A 22,645-nucleotide genomic window follows, 5' to 3' on the forward strand; every position below is an offset into this window, starting at 1 on the left:
CATAGGACGTGCATGTCCAAGCACTTAGAGTAATTGCATACCCTCTCATTGCACAAGCCATTAGTACCCTAGCATAAGCATGTAACCCATGATAAGAAAGTCATTGCATATGAACCACCTCTAGCTCCATGTGGGAAGCAGTTCTTACAAGCTCATTTAATAATTAATAACCCTTTCATATTCAAAATTGTGAAGATTTATTGGCAGTCTGCTCGACCGAGCAAACTGCACCCATAAAGCTAGCCCTTGGGGCGCCAATAGAAGCCGAAGGAGCAGTGACAAAGCCTCTCGAGAAGCGCCAGCAGGACCAGCATTGTGGAACCATAATGGCAATCTTTTTCCATCTTCCATCATTGTTTTCAAAACCATCTACCAACATTTTGACTTCAGCCATTAGCGTTCTTAGAACTAGCCACCATTATTTTGACTTCAGCACTCATTCCTTCCCTAGATAAGATCCTCAACATACACTCCTAGCCTTGTCTTAGTCTCAAATCTCAGCTTGCATCCTTAGAGTTTTCAGATTTCAGCCCCTTTAGCCTCACAGTACCTCAAAATTCCAAGTATCGTCATTGTCATCATAGTGGACGTCACCGTCATGGTCATCAAGAAACTCAATATCTAGAACCATTTCTAGCTTACTTTGTGCAATCAAAGAAAATAACTCTCTAGAAATAGAGAGGGGGGCCCTTGGAGGGGGGTTTGGGACCCCATCTCTCTCTCTCTCTCTCTCTCTCTCTCTCTCTCTCTCTCTCTCTCTCTCTCTCTCATAGTAGCTTCACTCATAGTTTGCACTCTCTTTTGTTTTGGTTATTGCACAGTCTCTCATATTAAAGTAAAGGGGGGCTGCTTTCTCCACCTCACTAAAAGGAACATTGGGCATGAACTTCCTGTTAAGTAATGAGTCTGATTGACCCCTTATAACTTTTAGTCTTAAAAACACACATTCGTAAGGCCTTTGTTATCAGAAGCATCCATTGTGCACGAGAAAAACCACTCGCCAAAAAACCAAAATTCATGCCTTGCTAGAATTTTCCATTTCCATTGGAATAATATGGCCAGATAGTGGCCGAAAAGTTCTCAAAAAATGGTCAGTTGGCCAATGGATGGTAGTCAATGACCGGTGGCCGATGGCTAGAAGTCAATGGCAAATGGCTGGTGACCGAATTCAATGATCAGTGGCCGATTTCTAGCTGGACTACCCTTCTCAAGGGCGGCCGTCCACACATGGGCACGTTGTCGTGCTGTTACACGTACATAATTGGAACGATGCTACAAGATCTATCTTGCAACTTTTTTGATACATAAGTATATTTCCTATAATGTACATATACATATATAAGTATAAAAATAATACTTTTATCTCATCCTATTATTTATCTCCAAGAGAACATATTCTTACTTTACCATTAGAAAGTACCATGGGAAAAGCACCAATAGCTCCGCCTCTTTAGTTGGGGCAGAAAGCATTGGTTCTTTCTTTCTACTATCTCGTTATTTTCTTACACCCTAGCTAGATCCTATATCTAGGGTGATTTTCTATATATATATATATATATATATATATATTCTATGTTTTTTTTCATATATATATATTTCTAAATAGCTACTAGGAAGAAATCATATCCCAGTGGGACACTAGCTTGCATGATTTTCAAAGATGCACTCATTTTCATGCGTTATTAAGAGGAGGTTTACAAACCTTGTGCAAGGAGAAATGTCATGCTTTCTTACTGCATGATGTGTCGTTTGGAATCATATAAAAGTCTAGGCTAAGGGGACCACATAAGACTTTTGCTGCCGAAAATGTACCCTATTTTGATTAAAAAAATTTGTACAAGGTTCCAATCAGCATTGGAAAAAGTATATAAAATGGAAGTCGTAGAAATGAGCCAAATTTTTTGCCCCTATTTTTACTTTTTTATTTGGAGCCACGGTTGAGGAGATATGGTAAAAATATTGGACCCTAGTCTGGCCATATCATGTAGGGACAGCTCATTTCAAACTTGCCAGTTTTTGTTCACACTGGCTCTTCTCTTCTTGTGTAAATCCTTGGGGGTTTCCTTCACCTATAAAAGGGGACCTCTTCTTCTTTGAAAACTATTTAAGCCCTTTATGAGAGGAATTCATGAGGGAGTGAGAGTATTACTACCTAATTGTACTTAGCCATAAATATAAGCGTAAGCCTACACTTACTCCTAGAGGAAGACTAGACATTCTTGTAAGCTATTCTTGGAAGATAAGCTCTAACCAAAGAATGAATTGGACTTGGTGCATCATCCAAGGCTTGCAGTCTTTCCTCTTTTTCTCTCTGCATCAAAAATTATGATTATTAACTCTTGAAGGGTTTGTGAAGTAAGATCTGTTCTACTTTTATATTTTGTTGATTTCTTGTTGTTTTCTTTCTCACCTCTAATCCAACATATATCTCTAATCTCATCTTCCTCTCTAACCAAACCTATCTCTCCCACTCTTAGAGATCCATTCTCTCTACAAATTCTAGGTTCTTCTTGCTACAAGTACATCTCTCCCCATAGTATCCTTATTGCCTACGGGCAAGAATAGGGCTTGGGAGGGAAATTCTCTTCTCTTCTCTCATACCTAAATTTTGCACATACTAGAGGTATCCTAGAGGAATAGTCCACATGATGAGAATTTCTATCACTTCCACTATGTGCGATCTATTAGAATTAACGTAAGGATTAACCATAAAATACACTTTCAACAATGTATAGTGTTTCTCTTTGGCCCAGAAAGGCTCAATGAAATACTTCTTTCACCGGATCCCATCATACTACCCCTTATAGACTATAGCTTTTCTTTTGACATAAGTGTAGTTATCTTGCTATGAACCAAGAGGATTTGTACACCCAATTAATCGCAATCACTAAGCAAAACATTTATATTATGGTAAGCACAAAATTACAATTCCAACGAAAAATTCGTAGCCTATTTGGTCGGCAAAGAGTGAATGACATTAACTAATCTATTAAACCTTTCATATTACCCATGATACGATACGACCATAGTCTTAATGTTTTCATCCTTGTGCTGTTTTGATATGCTCTTTTGTGTTCTTTCTTTGTGTTTGTGAGTGCAATAGAGAAAGTGCTACAAACGGGAGCGGTGCTGCCGTGCGAAACACCCGAAATAGCATACTACAAACCATAAAACAGACTAATTGACATACCTGGCAACCACATAGATGCATAATCACGAGATACATGAATAGAAGGAGATAGAGTGCGAGAGAGAAGCAATAGGGCATGTGCAGACGCACCTCCTAGAATGGAGTGCTACCTCGGCACGCGAGAGAGAAGAGAGGAGAGGTGAGAAGAAGAACGCAGACAATGGGTGCAATCTCCCCCCGTGCAAGAGTGTCCATTTCCCTCTTGCACGTATTTGTTTTATAGATTTCTTGAATGGTCAAATTGGTTACAGACTGGCCGGCCAGTCATAATTGGCAAAAGCTCATAAAAGAGCACTTGAATAATAAAATGTACATGATATACAAATACATTTGCATAGGCCAAGCTGGGTCTAGTATTTTCCACCTGTCAGCTACAATAAATCATAAAATATCATTTCTATAACATACCTCTCCGTTGGAAAGCAATTGTCCTCATTTGCGAATATAAAAATCGGCAAACAATACTTGTCAAAAACAGTGATTAGTATGTTGTGTCAAAAACATCACGTAATAAAGGAAAATTTATGAAACTAAACAACATTAGCTTATGCCTGCCGTCATCCACATACAACCTATTCTAGTGTCCCATACCACTAGAATAAGTAGTATATGTCATACCTCGATGAATCAGGATATCATTGGTAACACTCATCATTGTATAAATCAAGTCTCATCAATCTGAAGTTCACTTTCATAAATACTGTCGCGACAAAAAATCACCAATTCCAAATTCAAATCCAACCATCTGTCAACATATACCCATTGCAAATCAAAATCCAAATATTTGTGATTTTGTATACCCGGGTAACAAAATCATACAAGTTGCAGTGGTGGCCAGCCACTGCAGCATGATTTCGTGATTGGTGTTGCCTAAACCGGCGAATCTACACCTGGCGTGCTGCCTAAATCGGCGAATCTGCATTTGATATAAGTTCAAAAAGCGTGAATCTATAGTTTGTTGTTGTGCTGCCTAAATCGGAGAATCTGCACTAGATGAGCTTTCACACACTGCCTAAATCGGCGAATCTGTGTGCATGTGACCAATGGACCAAGCAAGACATAAAAAGAAAATATTTGCCACCTATTTGACACCAAATTAGAGTATGTTCCACTAACAAGGCACTTACAAACTGCGGCTTGATATTCAAGAGGAGCCTAGCTCAAATGAGGAGCTGCATAGCTAATGAATAATTTGGTCAATAAAAAATTTCATATAGTGCAAGTAGTAAGCCCTGACCGTAGCAGTGTTGGAGTATTGAGTTGACAAGACAATGTTGTGTAGCCTATTGAAAAATCATTTTAATGAAAATATAATTAGAAGCCATGACCTTAGCAGTGTTTGAGTATTCAGCTTAAAACACAGTGCAGAGAAATGAAATATGAAAAGAGGAATGATATATTTGATGTACATACCAGGAGGATATACTGTATTTAAAAATATATATACCATTGTTGGCACATGGGGAGAGGTACAAGTGTTGCACCTAGCAAGCTTATACCAAAGTATAGCTAATAGATCCAAAATGTGTTAGCATGGGGTTAATAATTGGTCATGAACTTGCAATGACTATTACAAAAGGGATGAGTATACAATTGACACAAATGTAAGACAACTGAACAGAAAGGGAATTTCTACAGTTCTAGTTAAATAGCATAGATCAACTAGGGCCACAAACTAACATAAAAGAAATGAAAAACCAAACTTTGAATGGGCCAAAATAAACGAAGTAAGAATGAAATTCTGGTGGAATCATTAAAACTGGATCTGAAGGATAAACTTATGTTGATTACTTACCAAGGACTATCATGATTAGCCTTTGATTGATGAGAAAGTGACATTATTCTGCTTAGATTGTGTAAGAAGATGCGGTAGCCCTTTATTGTATAAAAGGGTTAGTATACACAGTCGAATAAGGACCTATTTGTCGTTAATGATATTCTTATAATAAACTCAAAAAAATAGGGTCCATTCTAGTCTGCATGGCTATGTGTGAATGATTGGACTTGAGATTAGTAGTGAAAATAATCTCATGTGGGTGGATATTGGCGGGACAGATAGCTATATTTCCCTAAAGGTGTGGTGAATGTAATAAAGATAGTCATGTTGAGCAAGTTTTACTAAGGAGTAAAAAAAATATGAGAGTAATTGAACAAGAATTTTTTTGTTCCATAAAGTTACAAGTACATCAAATGAGTTCATGACTTGTTATTGTTGAGAGAGAAGGAGAGAGCACAGAAGTAGAACCCCAAAGTGTGTAGAATACACACATGAGATGATGTATATATAGAGGGGACCTGGGTGCCATATATAGAGAAGCCATATATTGAGTAGCTTCACATATAAGCTCAACACCCCCGCTCAAATAAGGGTCCCTAACTGTGGATGAAAAAACCCTTGGGGGATCAAGGGAAAAACCCACAGCTCTATATACACCCACCGTTATATTATAAAAATCATTGAATATACAAATGTTTACGAGGAGCTACATCACTCCTTTTACAATGAATGTTTTATGAGGAGTTACATTACTCCTATCCTATCAATACAATAATGAATACAAAGGTTCAATAAAGAGGTGTAAAAGCTATCGATTAGCTTGTAATCAAAAGTGTCTCCGTGAATCTGCTGTGTAGCTTGTCATCAATATCGCATCACCAAACATGTCTTCATGTTGTCATCAATATGGCATCACCAAACATATCTTCATAAATCTTTTATTGTCACCAAGTTTGTCTTCATAAAATCAATTCTTTGATCAATCCTAAATAGATCATAAACTCCCAAAAAAAAAAAACATGTCATGAAATTTTTTAGCATCGTTAATGAAATAATTACGTTCACAATGCCATAAGAGATGGTTCGCGATGCCACTCTTTTGACGACATATATACGCACGACAACATATGGTACATAAAGTATAAACGTTGAGGCGGTCCGGGGCGGGCAACAAGAGAGGCGACCTCTAAACACCCCTCAAGGCTCCCGTGCTGCTCAATTGGGGCTGGGGCAACCACAAGCACAACACAACAACAAACCCACAGCCAAACCCAAACAAGATAGGGGCACCACCTAGTTATGGTATGCGAACTAGGACGCAAGAGAGATTTTGGCACAACCAAGAAGATGCACCACACAACACACACAAGCAACCTCACACCAAGACACACATGAAATGGACCAGAGAGAGCTAGAGCAAAGGGAAGAGAGAGAGGAAAGGATCTTGCGTAATACCTTATTTGTGACTTGCAAATGGAGATGGTTCGTTATGATGCTATCGTAGAACTTGTACAAAAATCACTCAATGCTTAGTGATTGCTAATCATTGCCAAAACACACACACACTGTCTTAGGGTGTGGGAGACCTCTCACCACAATACCCTCTTACAATGGACACAAAACTGGCAATGAAAAACACACTAAAACACTTTCTAAAATCAAGATCAACCGATAAAACTCAAAATACACAAGTCACCTTGAATTCACCAAACCGTATTGCACAAATGGAAGGACGAAGATTTAAACGTCGAATCACGCCTTTGATGCACCAAACCTCAATTTATTGATGATGAAGGAGCATGTACAATAGTGGTTTTGAGATTTGTGGAACTCACACTCTCTCACTTGCAATGTGTAGCTTGAAGGCTTCTCTCACACCAAGAGTGAAGCTCACAAGTGGTTGCTACACCTAAGTCTCTCCTCACGCATAGAGTGTTGGGGTGCTATGTGAGATATTGGAGGTTGTTTTACAAGAAGGAGAGGGGCCTATTTATAGGTTGGAGACCCCTCATTAGGATTATTGGAAATCCTAATTTACAAGCTAACAAATCAGGATTATGTTTTTTTTGAATATCAAAACATTGTGGGCCTTCTTTGTCTGCTTGAGTCATGGGTGTGGGCTCAAAAGAGAGCCTTATTGATGGTAGATAAGGTGAAAGTAAGTTTTAAGGAAGGGGAGAGAGAGAGAGAGAGAGAGAGAGAGAGAGAGAGAGAGAGAGAGAGACTATACATGTCTTGAGGTGAGGTGTCTTTTATGGTTAGGTCAATGCTATTTTGTGTTAGTATGTTAGTCGTTAGTAATCACTAGAAGGTTAATGTTACATTTACAATGGGTAGAGTGAGTGGGATGGTTGGAGTAAGATGGTTGAATGAAGTGAGCAAATCCTTGTGATGGTGAAGCATGAAGAAGTTTTGGACTTACTTGTGTAGGTTCTCAAAATGACCATCGATCTTCTTCTTCGTCTTCTCTTCTTTACGCCACCGCTGCCAAGGTTGATCATCGTGATGAAAATGGTAATTCCGTTGATGAGATCTTTTGATTTGCAGAGGTTAAGCATGGTACACATGCTGAATTTATGTATATATATAAGGAGTAAGATGGAATTGTACTTTGGAGATAATAGAGAGAGGCATAGAGATGGTGTATGTACATGGAGAGCTCATATGAGAGCTATGGGAGTAAGTGGGGAGGTTAATGGTGAAGAAGGTGAGAGAAACCATTGAAGGTGCAGGTTTGAGTGAGAGATTGAGAGAAATGTGTGTGTGTGTGTAGAAGTGTGGAAAGAGGTGAGAGAAGACTAGGGGCTACTTGTGAAAAAAGTGGGCAGACTGGGGTCCACTCAAAAAATCATAGCTCACCGCTGGTAGCTCCAAAAATCATAAAAAAATTTGAGGTGATTATTCAAAGCGTGGGCTACATTTTCTCTTTTGACCACTGCTCCAAATTCGGAGTGGAGATAGGTGCCAAAATTCTCACCAAAAAGCCTGTTTTTATGCTTGCAAAAGTCTTTTAGTGGACCCCTCCTTTGTTGAATTTGTACAATGCATCCAAGAGTGAGCCCCTCCTTTGTCATATCATAATACAAAGCATCCAAGTTGCCCTTGACACATGCATGGAGGAGGATTATTGGTGAATAAAGAAATATATACATGGTGGGACTAGTGTATGGACTATTCATGGACTTTAGCTCAATGAGCACATGGTGTTAGAATAATGAGTAAAAATAATAATAAAAATATGGAGGAGTTATGGATATGGAAAGATATTGGAATCATATGATATGGTCCCTCCTTGAATTATTTTGGGTGAAAGAGGAAAATGTATGCAAGTAAATAATATAATAAAAGTAACCAATGAGTAGAAATCAATTTTTTGTTTTCACGAGGGTGAGGGTGAAAATGTGGAAGTGATTTGTATAAAGGAAAAATATGAGATTAGAGTATGTACATATTGGCAAAAAATATAATTATGGTGTAAGAGGATGAAAGAAGGTGTACATAGGTTTAATAAAACACACACCTAAGTAGAAATATTTAAATAAAATACCAAAATAATTATAAAAAATCCCTATATTTAGGCCATATATACAATGAAATATTTACACACAAAGAGGCCATAATATACTTTTATTTTTTTATTTTTTTTGGCTCACCTGGCCCAGTGACTAGCTAGCTGAGGGTTTTTTAAGAAGATATGGGAAAAGCCTCCTAACTCACACACGCCTATTTACAGTGAAATGGTAGGGATAGCCATAGTGTTTGGGTGATTTTGGTAGGGTGAGGTAGCTTACTATGGCAATTATGGAGAGCCGAAAAACGGCTATCATTAGCCCCCCCCTTAGATAATGGTACATTCATGTACCATTTATCTGATCATACAACATGTATATTATGTAACGTCTGTCTTTGTCTGCTCTTATCTTTGAAGAACCTTTGTTGTATGATTAAAAAACCTTATGTGATATGGAAGGTTCTCCGAGCCAATAGCAAGATGAAATGAAGTGACGGAGTAAACCTCCTCCATTGAGAAAGTTTCCATAAGCACCCCCCAGGATCAAAGATCTTGAAATATCTTTCCCAAAGCCAGATGTATAGTATGGAATCACTTACTGATTTTGGTTGAATAAACTTGTAGATTTTACTGTTGTCCATCATTGCATCTATCACTATGAATGTGATATAAAAGATTGGTTTCTCTTCCTCTTGTGTAAAGTTGATGTATCTGCTACGATCTTCAAGATCTTGTATGAGCAAATTCCTGAACTGTAGCTCATAAATTTCATTCAACCTGGGTAGGCTCATCAAGTAAAAAATTATATGACCTTTATGATTTAGGAAATCTTGATCCATGCTTCCAGCTGCTATTGAAAGATATTGCAGATAGTTTACCACATAAGTAGATAATAGATGAAGGTTTCTATTGCTTCCAACACATTGGAAGAGAATAGATTTTGGTACTGATTGATGAAATATCCACATGTAGCAATCAACAAGTTTTTCATCTATGATGAATACCAGAAGCATCACAATGTGCGACCTCTATACAACAAAGAACCAAGTGAAGAAGATTTGGAAACATCCGTTTATCACCAAGTATTCATGTCCTCTTCCACTTAAGAAGGTATGGTGTCCCCGATGAAATTTATATGTGAAGAGAGGAGAAGTTGACCTTAAAGAGGTGAAACCCAATGTGAAGATGATTGGGGCTTCAAAAGCTTGGATTTTCTTGCTAAGAGATTGTCCCATGAATGAAGAGCCACCCACTAAAACACCATCGGAGAGAATGATACCCTTCTGATAGTTTCCTTTTATGATTTTATTTTTTACTACTCTCCCATGTTCTTCATCCCCTTCTAAGCCCCCCCTTTGGCAAGGTTGTAACTCCTCACATTGTACCACCTCAAAGGTTGATGGAATACTGTTTGATTTTGTGAAACATTTGGCTTCTTGCATGATAGGTTCCTCTATGCTTAACATACATGGGTCATACCAATGCTTTTCAACATCCTCAAACACTTCTTCAAGATTATCCTCACCTGGATTCAACTCACACTCTTCTACTTTGTTTTGGAGTTGGCATTCCATGTACACAATCATCTTTTTATGATCAATGTGGTCTATGATCTCTCCACCTATGATTTCATCTTCTTCTTCACTCTCTTCTTTTAGACAAGATACACTCTCAGAACATTCCATAAGATCAAGGTTACCTTCAAGTTCTTCATTCTCCATAGATTCATGTTGCACAAAAGCTTCGTCTGCTCGGACTAGAAATTGATCCTCCGCCAAAAGGTTGGATGTATCCATTATTGAATCATCAATGCCATTTGAGATATCTTGTGTCAATTTTTGCATACTTGTGATAAAGGTAGAAGAAAGAGATTCCACATTTGAATCTTGGCCACACACTTTAGCACTTGAATAATCAGTTGGTATGTAAGTAACTTCTTCAACATTTGTCGGAGTAGAAGGAGACAAGTATGGCAAAGGAGATGACTCCTTGATAGAAACACTTTCATGATGGTTGGTTCTTCCAGCATGATGGCAACCATTTTTGATGTAGAAGTACTTGTGAAACTTCCTTCGGGCAATAGTGACCGCTTCTTCAAAGGTAGAGGATCCACTACAAGTAACCTTAGTCTTTAGGAAAGGAGACAAACCCGAAATAAATTGATCCATTTTTACATAATCTGGAAATGTAGAACTAAATCCACATCCTTCCCATTGACGAGAAAAAATATCCTCATAAGCATAGTAGCCTTCACCATGTTGTTGAAGTCTCCGTAGTGAAGCCCATGCTTTCTCCGTTGTTGGAACTTTAGAGAATCTGGCCTTCAAAGCTTTGGAAATTTGGGTATACCCATCTTCAATCTGAGAAGACATACTCCAAAACCATTGCTCAGCGTTGCCTCTAAGGCATAGCAATAGAAAATCCCCTTTTTCAATGTCATCCCTTTTACCAAGGATACGACAAACCATTCTAAAATCAACAAGAAAATCATCAACATCTTCTTCTAGATTCCCGAAGAAGATTGGGATATCCTCAAAGGTATAGCGTGTCATAGTCTCTCAATGCTAGAACCACGCAAAGATTAGTTCCAAACAATCATTTTCTCTCATGACATCAACTAACTACACAAAGTTTTGAAAGGTCTTTCAACATGAATTTTAGATTCTTATGTGAAAATGCTTTTTTCCTTTCTTATGTTATGCTAATCCAAACCATATTCTAGATCAATTTTTGTTTCCTTGAAATTAAACTCGGTCATACAAGTTTTCATGATTCATATAATCTACTTGATTATGCTAAAATTCAAGCATTCATGCAATACAACAACAATAAGCACAAAGTCAGTTCCTCAGTGGGGGCACCAAAATTGAGGCGGTCCGGGGCGGGCAACAAGAGAGGCGACCTCTAAACACCCCTCAAGGCTCCCGTGCTGCTCAATTGGGGCTGGGGCAACCACAAGCACAACACAACAACAAACCCACAGCCAAACCCAAACAAGATAGGGGCACCACCTAGTTATGGTATGCGAACTAGGACGCAAGAGAGATTTTGGCACAACCAAGAAGATGCACCACACAACACACACAAGCAACCTCACACCAAGACACACATGAAATGGACCAGAGAGAGCTAGAGCAAAGGGAAGAGAGAGAGGAAAGGATCTTGCGTAATACCTTATTTGTGACTTGCAAATGGAGATGGTTCGTTATGATGCTATCGTAGAACTTGTACAAAAATCACTCAATGCTTAGTGATTGCTAATCATTGCCAAAACACACACACACTGTCTTAGGGTGTGGGAGACCTCTCACCACAATACCCTCTTACAATGGACACAAAACTGGCAATGAAAAACACACTAAAACACTTTCTAAAATCAAGATCAACCGATAAAACTCAAAATACACAAGTCACCTTGAATTCACCAAACCGTATTGCACAAATGGAAGGACGAAGATTTAAACGTCGAATCACGCCTTTGATGCACCAAACCTCAATTTATTGATGATGAAGGAGCATGTACAATAGTGGTTTTGAGATTTGTGGAACTCACACTCTCTCACTTGCAATGTGTAGCTTGAAGGCTTCTCTCACACCAAGAGTGAAGCTCACAAGTGGTTGCTACACCTAAGTCTCTCCTCACGCATAGAGTGTTGGGGTGCTATGTGAGATATTGGAGGTTGTTTTACAAGAAGGAGAGGGGCCTATTTATAGGTTGGAGACCCCTCATTAGGATTATTGGAAATCCTAATTTACAAGCTAACAAATCAGGATTATGATTTTTTTGAATATCAAAACATTGTGGGCCTTCTTTGTCTGCTTGAGTCATGGGTGTGGGCTCAAAAGAGAGCATTATTGATGGTAGATAAGGTGACAGTAAGTTTTAAGGAAGGGGAGAGAGAGAGAGAGAGAGAGAGAGAGAGAGAGAGAGAGAGAAAGTTACTATACATGTCTTGAGGTGAGGTGTCTTTTATGGTTAGGTCAATGCTATTTTGTGTTAGTATGTTAGTCGTTAGTAATCACTAGAAGGTTAATTTTACATTTACAATGGGTAGAGTGAGTGGGATGGTTGGAGTAAGATGGTTGAATGAAGTGAGCAAATCCTTGTGATGGTGAAGCTTGAAGAAGTTTTGGACTTACTTGTGTAGGTTCTCAAAATGACCATCGATCTTCTTCTTCGTCTTCTCTTCTTTACGCCACCGCTGCCAAGGTTGATCATCGTGATGAAAATGGTAATTCCGTTGATGAGATCTTTTGATTTGCAGAGGTTAAGCATGGTACACATGCTGAATTTATGTATATATATAAGGAGTAAGATGGAATTGTACTTTGGAGATAATAGAGAGAGGCATAGAGATGGTGTATGTACATGGAGAGCTCATATGAGAGCTATGGGAGTAAGTGGGGAGGTTAATGGTGAAGAAGGTGAGAGAAACCATTGAAGGTGCAGGTTTGAGTGAGGGATTGAGAGAAATGTGTGTGTGTGTGTAGAAGTGTGGAAAGAGGTGAGAGAAGACTAGGGGCTACTTGTGAAAAAAGTGGGCAGACTGGGGTCCACTCAAAAAATCATAGCTCACCGCTGGTAGCTCCAAAAATCATGAAAAAATTTGAGGTGATTATTCAAAGCGTGGGCTACATTTTCTCTTTTGACCACTGCTCCAAATTCGGAGTGGAGATAGGTGCCAAAATTCTCACCAAAAAGCCTGTTTTTATGCTTGCAAAAGTCTTTTAGTGGACCCCTCCTTTGTTGAATTTGTACAATGCATCCAAGAGTGAGCCTCTCCTTTGTCATATCATAATCCAAAGCATCCAAGTTGCCCTTGACACATGCATGGAGGAGGATTATTGGTGAATAAAGAAATATATACATGGTGGGACTAGTGTATGGACTATTCATGGACTTTAGCTCAATGAGCACATGGTGTTAGAATAATGAGTAAAAATAATAATAAAAATATGGAGGAGTTATGGATATGGAAAGATATTGGAATCATATGATATGGTCCCTCCTTGAATTATTTTGGGTGAAAGAGGAAAATGTATGCAAGTAAATAATATAATAAAAGTAACCAATGAGTAGAAATCAATTTTTTGTTTTCACGAGGGTGAGGGTGAAAATGTGGAAGTGATTTGTATAAAGGAAAAATATGAGATTAGAGTATGTACATATTGGCAAAAAATATAATTATGGTGTAAGAGGATGAAAGAAGGTGTACATAGGTTTAATAAAACACACACCTAAGTAGAAATATTTAAATAAAATACCAAAATAATTATAAAAAATCCCTATATTTAGGCCATATATACAATGAAATATTTACACACAAAGAGGCCATAATATACTTTTATTTTTTTATTTTTTTTGGCTCACCTAGCCCAGTGACTAGCTAGCTGAGGGTTTTTTAAGAAGATATGGGAAAAGCCCCCTAACTCACACACGCCTATTTACAGTGAAATGGTAGGGATAGCCATAGTGTTTGGGTGATTTTGGTAGGGTGAGGTAGCTTACTATGGCAATTATGGAGAGCCGAAAAACGGCTATCAACGTAAAAGTACAAAATGTGTGATTACGTGATACAAATGATATGTGTATATACTACATAAAACAACATTTATCAATGTAGTGATCAATGAATACCATCAAAGTATTAACAAAATATCATCATTATATCAATAAAAATGAATAAATGATCATGGTATCAACAAAAAGCATCATGATATCACCGAGAATAATCATTGTATCAACGAAACAACATCATGGCATCACCGAGAATAACCATGGTATCAACGAAACATCATCATGGCATCACCGAGAATAACCATGGTATCAACGAAACAACATCATGGTATCACCGAGAATAACCATGGTATCAACAAAAATCACCATGGAATCAACGAAATATCATCATGGAATCACCGAGAATAACCATGGTATCAACGAAATATCATCATGGCACCACCGAGAATAACCATGGTATCAATGACATATCATCATGGTATCAACGAAAATCACCATGACCAAAGTATTAACAAAACATCATCATGGTACCATCAAAATCACTATGGTATCAATGAGAAATTATCAATAAAACGACGTAAACTATATCTCTAAAAGAATAATTATACGAGAGTCAATGAACGAGTATATCATATAACAAAAGATCATGTACCAACAGTAGCTCGATAGAATTTGGACGATCATCAACGGCTCGACTGAATCGGAACGATGTGTAACTGGCTTTTGCAGCAAAGTTACGTCAGTGACAAATATAGGATTCATGAAGAAAAATATAATTGAGAAGTTTTCAATTATGAGAAAAATCAAGAGCAAAAAGTAAAATTTTGATTTTCAAACATATTCGCAGTCCGAGACGATAACCCAAAATCGGTGCAGAATTTAGAGAAACTTTCTTCTGCAAAGTTATAGACCACATCGATTCCAATCCCCATAGCGGGTAGTTTCTTCTGCAAAGTTGTAGAACACATCGATTCCGGTATCTCGCGTGGGTAGTTTCTACAAAATCGTTTTCAATAAGCAGAAAAAAAAAACAAAAAACGGAAATTGCTTTTTAGGTATGTACGCAGTCCGCGAATGATAACTCAAAATCGGTGCAGAATTTGAAAACACTTTCATCTGCAAAGTTGTAGACCACATCGATTCCGGTCTCTTAGGGGGTAGTTTCCGCAAAATCGTTTTCAATAAGCAGAAAAATCAAAAACAAAAAGCAAAAATTACTTTTCAGGTATGTACGCAGTCCGCGAACGATAACTCAAAATCAGTGCAGAATTTGAAAACACTTCCTTCTGCAAAGTTGTAGACCACATTGATTCCGGTTTCTCTGGTGGGTGGTTTCTGCAAAATCATTTCTAATTAGCAGAAAAATAAAAAACAAAAAGCGGAAGTTGCTTTTCAGGTATGTACGCAGTCCGCGAACGATAACTCAAAATCGGTGCAGAATTTGAAAAAACTTTCTTCTGCAAAGTTGTAGACCACATCGATTCTGGTCTCTTAGGCAAGAAAATTTTGCAAAATCGTTTCCAATTAGAAGAAAAATCAATAACAAAACGCGAAAGCTATTTTTCAGGTATGTACGCAGTCCGTGAACGATAACTCAAAATCGGTGCAGAATTTGAAGAAACTTCCTTCTGCAAAGTTGTAGACCACATCGATTCCGATCCCTTTCGCGAGTATTTTTTGCAAAATCGATTTTGATCAGGAGAAAAATTGAAAACAAAAACGTACTGCTCTGATACCATGTTGAGAGAGAAGGAGAGAGCACAGAAGTAGAACCCCAAAGTGTGTAGTATACACACATGAGATGATGTATATATAGAGGGGACCTGGGTGCCATATATAGAGAAGCCATATATTGAGTAGCTTCACATATAAGCTCAAGAGTTATAACCTGAACGAATCACAAAGGACGATGTAATATCATGATACACATTGTAGAAAGTGGTTATAGCAGAGGCTGTTAGTGGGGATATTTGTAGATATGAGCAGATCAAATATAATACCAGCTGGTGCTAATCAAGATCATTGAGTACAATGCGGACAAAATTGCGAGAAATAATGTGATTCCGATGTATAGTTTTTTTTTTTTTTTATATACATTTTTTTTTTTTTGTTCAAACCATGCTAGACTACGTGTGCTACGAGAAGTGCTGATGACCTAAAGCAAACCAAAAAGACTAGTCATGAATCCCTACATACGGGAGCCGACAGAGCTGTTGTGATATCCTTTAAAATAAATTGGGCTACATTAGAGATCTACGAAAGGGGGACAGAAGGGGCCTTGATAGGCTTATTACAAAAGAAATTATTATTATTATTTTAAAAAAAAACATGTTTATTGTGTAGGGTCGGGGAAAGTAGTGCTAGGAGGGTCTAGGCGAGGTTTTCTTAGTGTCAATGGAGAGTGTGCGTCCAAAAAGGTGTTCGGTGAGGCTCATTAAAAATAGATTTTAAGGCGTGGACGGAGGCCTGCATATCCAAAAGTCGAAGGCAAAGCTTTTGAAAGAGGTTTTCCAGGCGTCGTAGTCATGTCGAAGTTGCGTGAGCTCATCCTGCAACGACTGGAGGGTGTCAAGGACGTCGGGTGGTTCGTTGCGTGAAGACAAAGCCATATTGTCGGTGTAAGATGGAGAATCCCTCAGAAATTGAGGTTCGAGAGGGAGGAGCTAGCGAAGACACAAGGAATAGAATCTGTACACCATCGAGAGGTGGAAGAAATTTTAAAGCAACCACCTTGTCTCCTCCCACTCCATCACATAAAGACTTTCCAAGCTTGCAGGCATGTCTTACATGCGACAAATGCCGGATGTTTGCAGAGCTATATGATAGGAACCGTGACATTCGAGGGTCGGAAGGCAGCTAATCTCAACCGTACATCTTCTGAGGTTTCGACACCGGAATTTCAACTCCTGGATGCAAATAATACGTGGGAATTTGTAGGTGCATTAAGCATGTAGAGACAAGCTTAGGTGTCGGTTTCTGTACTCCTGCCGTGGAGGGATCGGTCGCAACAGGTGTTACACATTTTTGAAGGAAAAAAATAAAAATAAAAATGTCAGGAATCATCTTCAGATAACACTCAAGAAAAGAGAGCTAAGTTGCGAGCTTCATGTGTTCAACCTGCAACTGGAAACAAAGCAGTTCCTGTGGCGACCTGTTCTCAGCTTTGCCCCTGCTTCTTCTAGGATTGGCAGCCCCGCAGTGGGAGATGTACATAGAGAGAGAGAGAGAGAGAGAGAGAGAGAGAGAGAGAGAGAGAGAGAGAGAGAGAGAGAGAGAAAGAGAGAGAAAAGAGAGAAGATTGCAAAGTGATGTCGTTCAAGGGCATGCAATTGTACCTAACGTGGGGTAGAGAGAGAGAGAGAGAGAGAGAGAGAGAGAGAGAGAGAGAGAGAGAGAGAGAGAGAGAGAGAGAGTTGGTGGACTGTAGAGGGGAATGGCCGATGGCCTCTCATGGGCGGTAGGTGTGTGACTGAGAAAGATCTCAAAAGTCTAGTGGTTGGCAGTGATTGACAGCAAACTCTCATAGTATCATTGAGAATCATGCAGCAGCTCCTATCTTAGCCAATTGTGTAGCTGCTTAGAAAGTTTCTATCTGTGAACTTCTTAACAAAACCTTGGGATCCGGGCGCCCTCTGTCGAGTTGGTGAGGCTGGTGCATGGCACCTCTAGGAGTTGCAGCTACGGTTTGACGACAGTAGGAGGTGCTGGGTGGCTCTAATAGGAGAGAGGGTGATGTTGACTGGTGTGGTTGGTAGTGCTACAATACAAGGGCCACATCCGGATGATAGAAGTAGTTATATCACTTCCTAAAGGTCTCCAACTATGGGTAGTTCACGGGTGATAAAGGTGCAGTCGTTATGAGTTGCCGACGAGGGACAGAGAGTTAGAGAGGGATGAACGGGTGTATTGAGAGCAACACATGCACAACTGAGGGTAGTCGCTAGCCGAGAGAGAGAAAAAGAAACGGCTACATTCATGGTGGGTGGCATGCATATGAAACTACAGGTCGGCCATCCCTTTTTTTAGTTTTGAAAATCTGCATGGCGGTTGGGTGGTTGAGCCGAACGAGAGGGAGAGAGAGAGAGAGAGAGAGAGAGAGAGAGAGAGAGAGAGAGAGAGAGAGAGAGAGAGAGAGAGAGAGAGAGAGAGAGAGAGCACGTCTGGGCGGCAGTGGACTAGAGAAAGAGAGGCAGATTGGGAATTTCAACTCCTGCATGGCATCAAGAGGGGCTGGCTGGAAACTGCGAGAGAAAGAGAAAGAGCGAGAGTTTCGAACTCTGCATGCCGGCCGGGGGGGGGTTGAGACAATTGGGGAGCTGTGGGCGGCACCTGTATACCAAGTTCACATCCATCGGTAATGGTCCTTTCCCGCTTGCGCCACCTGCTGTGGATTTATGTTTCAACTTTGTTCGTTAATTAAAAGAAAACAATAGTATGCCTTTTTAACAGAACTAATTTGATGGTCGTTCCCACTAAGCGGAGAGATGGTTGATTAGGCAATCGAGCTCTTGTTCTCTTCCGTTTACTTCTTCACTTGGATAATCACCACGGTCGCTTGGGTATATTCCTACAACAATCCACCATAAAATCTGTTGCTACTACTTCTTTTTCTTTGGTCATTCTATGTGACAGAATTCGATTATACTCGCTATTTACAAAGTGTCATCATGGATAAATACATCGTCTCTTGCTTTTTTTTCCCCATAATATCCTATCTCAGGCCGTATGCTAATCCCTTCTTATTATTGAGTATTTTCATTAAGTTTAATCTATTCAATTATGACGTTTAATTATCATAATTTCACTAGTAATTACTATATCATAACAATAAATAATAATTTCTCTTTAATTTCAAAGGTGACTAACTGTTATACAATCAATACAAATTACTGCAAGCTGAATCAACTAACAATATTAACAGGCATGAGAGAGAAAAATACTTAGCTGATGCTTGTCAAAATCCTTAATCTTGGAGCGTAGCCTATGCTCTGATACCACTGCTACAAACGGGAGCGTGGCTGCCCTGCGAAATACCCGAAATAGCATACTACAAACCATAAAACAGACTAATTGACATACCTAGCAACCACATAGATGCATAATCGCGAGATACACAAACAAAAGGAGACAGAGTGCGAGAGAGAAGCAATAGGGCGCGTGCAGACGCACCTCCTAGAATAGAGTGCTACACCAGCACGCAAGAGAGAAGAGAGGAGAGGTGAGAAGAAGAACGCAGACACTGGGTGCAATCTCCCCCCGTGCAAGAGTTTCCATTTCCCTCTTGCACATATTTGTTTTATAGATTTCTTGAATGGTCAAATTGGTTATAGACTGGCCGGCCGGTCATAATTGGCCAAAGATCATAAAAGAGCACTTGAATAATAAAATGTACATGATATACAAATACATTTGCATAGGCCAAGCTGGGTCTAGTCTTTTCCACCTGTCAGTTGCAATAAATCATAAAATATCATTTCTATAACAGAAAGAGTGGGACTTCTTTGATTGCACTTTCTTTCAAACCCTAGACTTCATGGCATCTATGGTATAACTACTTTATATAGTTTTTGGTGTTCTCTCACAAACTCTCACAGCCAGAAGCCCAGTGCTTTCTCGACAAGATCACAAATTTCGCGACATATTTTTTGTGAATCTGCTAGGGTGAGTGTTTTTGGGTAACCATGAGTGATCATGTTGAGCAATAGGGTATGCAATTTGATCAAGCAACAATTTAAATGTTTCAAGCATTTGCAATGTTCATGCAACAACAACATGCCACTGAAAGAAGGGAGAGTTTAGCAACCAAAGCAAGCGGTCATCAAAAGAATGGATCAATTCAATGGCAAAGATGTAACCAAGTACTTATGCGAGTATGTGAAGGAGATGGAGCTGCATCGCATGTTAGAAGGTGAGATGATTCAAAGGTTTGAGCTAGTTGTTGCTCTAGAAAGTAGGCAACATGTTAGGGGAATTAAATATCGACATGGGAGAAACTAGGAAGAACTCAAAGTAGCTTTAAAGGAGGAATATTTCATGGAGGACTCTAATAGAGTGATCAAAAGGACATTCTTAGAATGGGTAGTCAAGCCAAAGCAAGGAATATCAATAATAGAGCTACTTAGGGAATTTGAGCGGCGCTATGCACAACTCACCAGGACAGAAAGGGCCACACTAGATGCAGAGAAGACATATATTTTCTTACAAGATACAGGTAAAGAGTTTCAAGAAAATTTTGATCTTCTTCTTGAAGATAAAGATATTGAGCAAGGACTAAAGACCGACTGGAATGAAGTTGAAGGTGCTGTCTCACTACTTGCCAAACCACAAAGAAGAAGGGACAAGATGGTAGTAACCACTACAAGTCCTTCCACCTCAACTTCTAACAAAATGGTAAAGCCTACTTTTATAGCTCGTAAGTTTGATGAGTCTATGCTAGATGAGCTTGTAAAGGGAATGTGTGACTTGACAGTGAAGCTTGCAAAGCTTGAAGAAAAAGGCCAACCATCAGGGCCACTTCTTAGACAAAGACAACAGCCCAAAATAGGGTTTGTTAACACTAGAATGGTAACCTAACAGGACATAAAAGTGTCCTTTCAGGGTTTTGGTAAAAATTTCCAAAACCATAGTAGATCCACTCATTTTGAAAAATCCTTTCATGAGCTTATAGTTCAATAACTACTACACATGGAAAAAATTAGAAACTTGTAATTTTTACTATCCCTTGGTCAATACAAGCTTCCAAAGTTGATGGACCAGTGCATTTTGCCCAAAAGAGCAATTTCTTACGGTTGATTGCATATAAATAAGAGTGGGGATTTTTGTAGGACATGAGATAAAATGACCCGTTAACTTCAATGGGTTGGTGACCAAAACATATGGTTGCTTTTACCTCACTAATTTTGTTTTGGGCAAAAAAAAAAGATACAAAAAAGTTGCATTTTTGTCATTTTGCGGACCTATCATCAAAGTTTCTATAGTCACACTCTATAGAGATACTATATACATGTTTTCTTAGTTTCCTTTGGGCCTTTCGATTCATAAGGAGCCATGGAGGATGTCAAAAGGATAATGGATCTCTTGCAATTGGAACCTTGGGGGCAATGATAAAGTGCTAAATACAGCAAACATGAAAAAACTGGGTTTAGCATTATGACCTCTAGAAACCCATAGAAACTAGTCAATATCTAGCCAAGTTTGTAGTCTATGATTAGATATGGTTACTACCTACAAAATACACACAATTGGCCTAAGAAACTAGCAATATTGAGAAAGCTATACTTGCTACTCTAAAATGTATCGTATTCTTCAGCAATCAAAAACCTCAACCATCATCATATACTATGCTATATAGAATACTAGGTCCCCCAAAACTCAAGGAAGATTAGATTTATGTTATAGATTTACACTTACACAATCAAAATTGAATTTGGATATCAAGAAAGCCACCAAAAAAATCACAAAAGTGCTAATTTTGGCCAAAAAATAGGATTATACAATTCTTGTAAATTGGTAATAACTTTCAATTTTAGCACTTATCTCTCCCTACAAGCATCAAAACATGTTGAGAACTATGAAGGCCTAACCTCTAGATATCTAAACCTCACAAAAATGAAGTTTAGAGTGGTATAGTTGCCAGAAATTGAAAAAAAGCCAAAAACAGGACCCGTTTTTCCACACAGTTTAGGTTCAAAAATGTTGTGCAAGACTAAGGTTAATGGTGAGATCGATACTCCAAAAAAATGCTAAGTTTGTTTCAGCTCATAAGGCAACTTTGTGGATATATAGCACCTAGAAATTCATTTTCATACTCTTAAAATAATTCAAGCAAAATGGTCACTTAACAGGACACAAAAGTGTCCAAGGACATAAAAGTGTCCTGTTACCATTCTAGTGTTAATAGATGTATTTGGTGTGATAGTAAACACCATGTAAGAAGGGATTGTGATAGTTCCAGTGATTCTTTGACAAAAGATGTTGTCTTTTTTAAGGATGGAAAAATCCACTTAAGAGAGACAAGTCTACCCTTGAGAATTAACTTTGGGAAGGGGAGAATGCAAATCTAGTTGAAGATATGGAAACTAACCATGCCACCTCTTCAGTTGAGGCAGCTACTTATGGAGTAAAAATTGAGCATCTTGGCTATGAAGAGGTGAGTGATCATCGTGGTCAAATTTGGCCAAATGTCATGCAATTAGCTAAAAAGGGAAAGCTTACGAAAGAAAGATTCTACATGAGGCAGGTGATTGCATACGTCTAGAAACAGGATGTAATGATCCATTGGACTTATTGTTAGTGCATGCCTACATTACAAAATGCCAACAAAATGAGGCTATTGTAGAAGAGAAGCACAGGGGTGAGAATGCTTATGAAGGACCATCAAAAAGAGCTTCTAGAAGTGGGGGAATAAGCGAATCAATGCCTTCCCAAACACCCCCGACACAAGGAGCATGTCCACCTGAAGTACTCATGGAGGAGTCTACAACAGGAAAGAAGAAAGAGCCAACAAAAGGTAAGACAAAAGGCCCATATTACAAACTACAATATGATATTGAGGTTGCTACAGATTTAAAGAAAGTCTTGGAGGATAGGATTTTCAATAGCAAGAATGAGTTTACTCTGGGAGAAGTTCTTGGCATTGCAAAGCGTGAA

Source organism: Adiantum capillus-veneris, chromosome 6, assembly GCF_014529385.1.
Source record: "Adiantum capillus-veneris isolate H3 chromosome 6, ASM1452938v2, whole genome shotgun sequence".
Lineage (NCBI taxonomy): Eukaryota > Viridiplantae > Streptophyta > Polypodiopsida > Polypodiales > Pteridaceae > Adiantum > Adiantum capillus-veneris.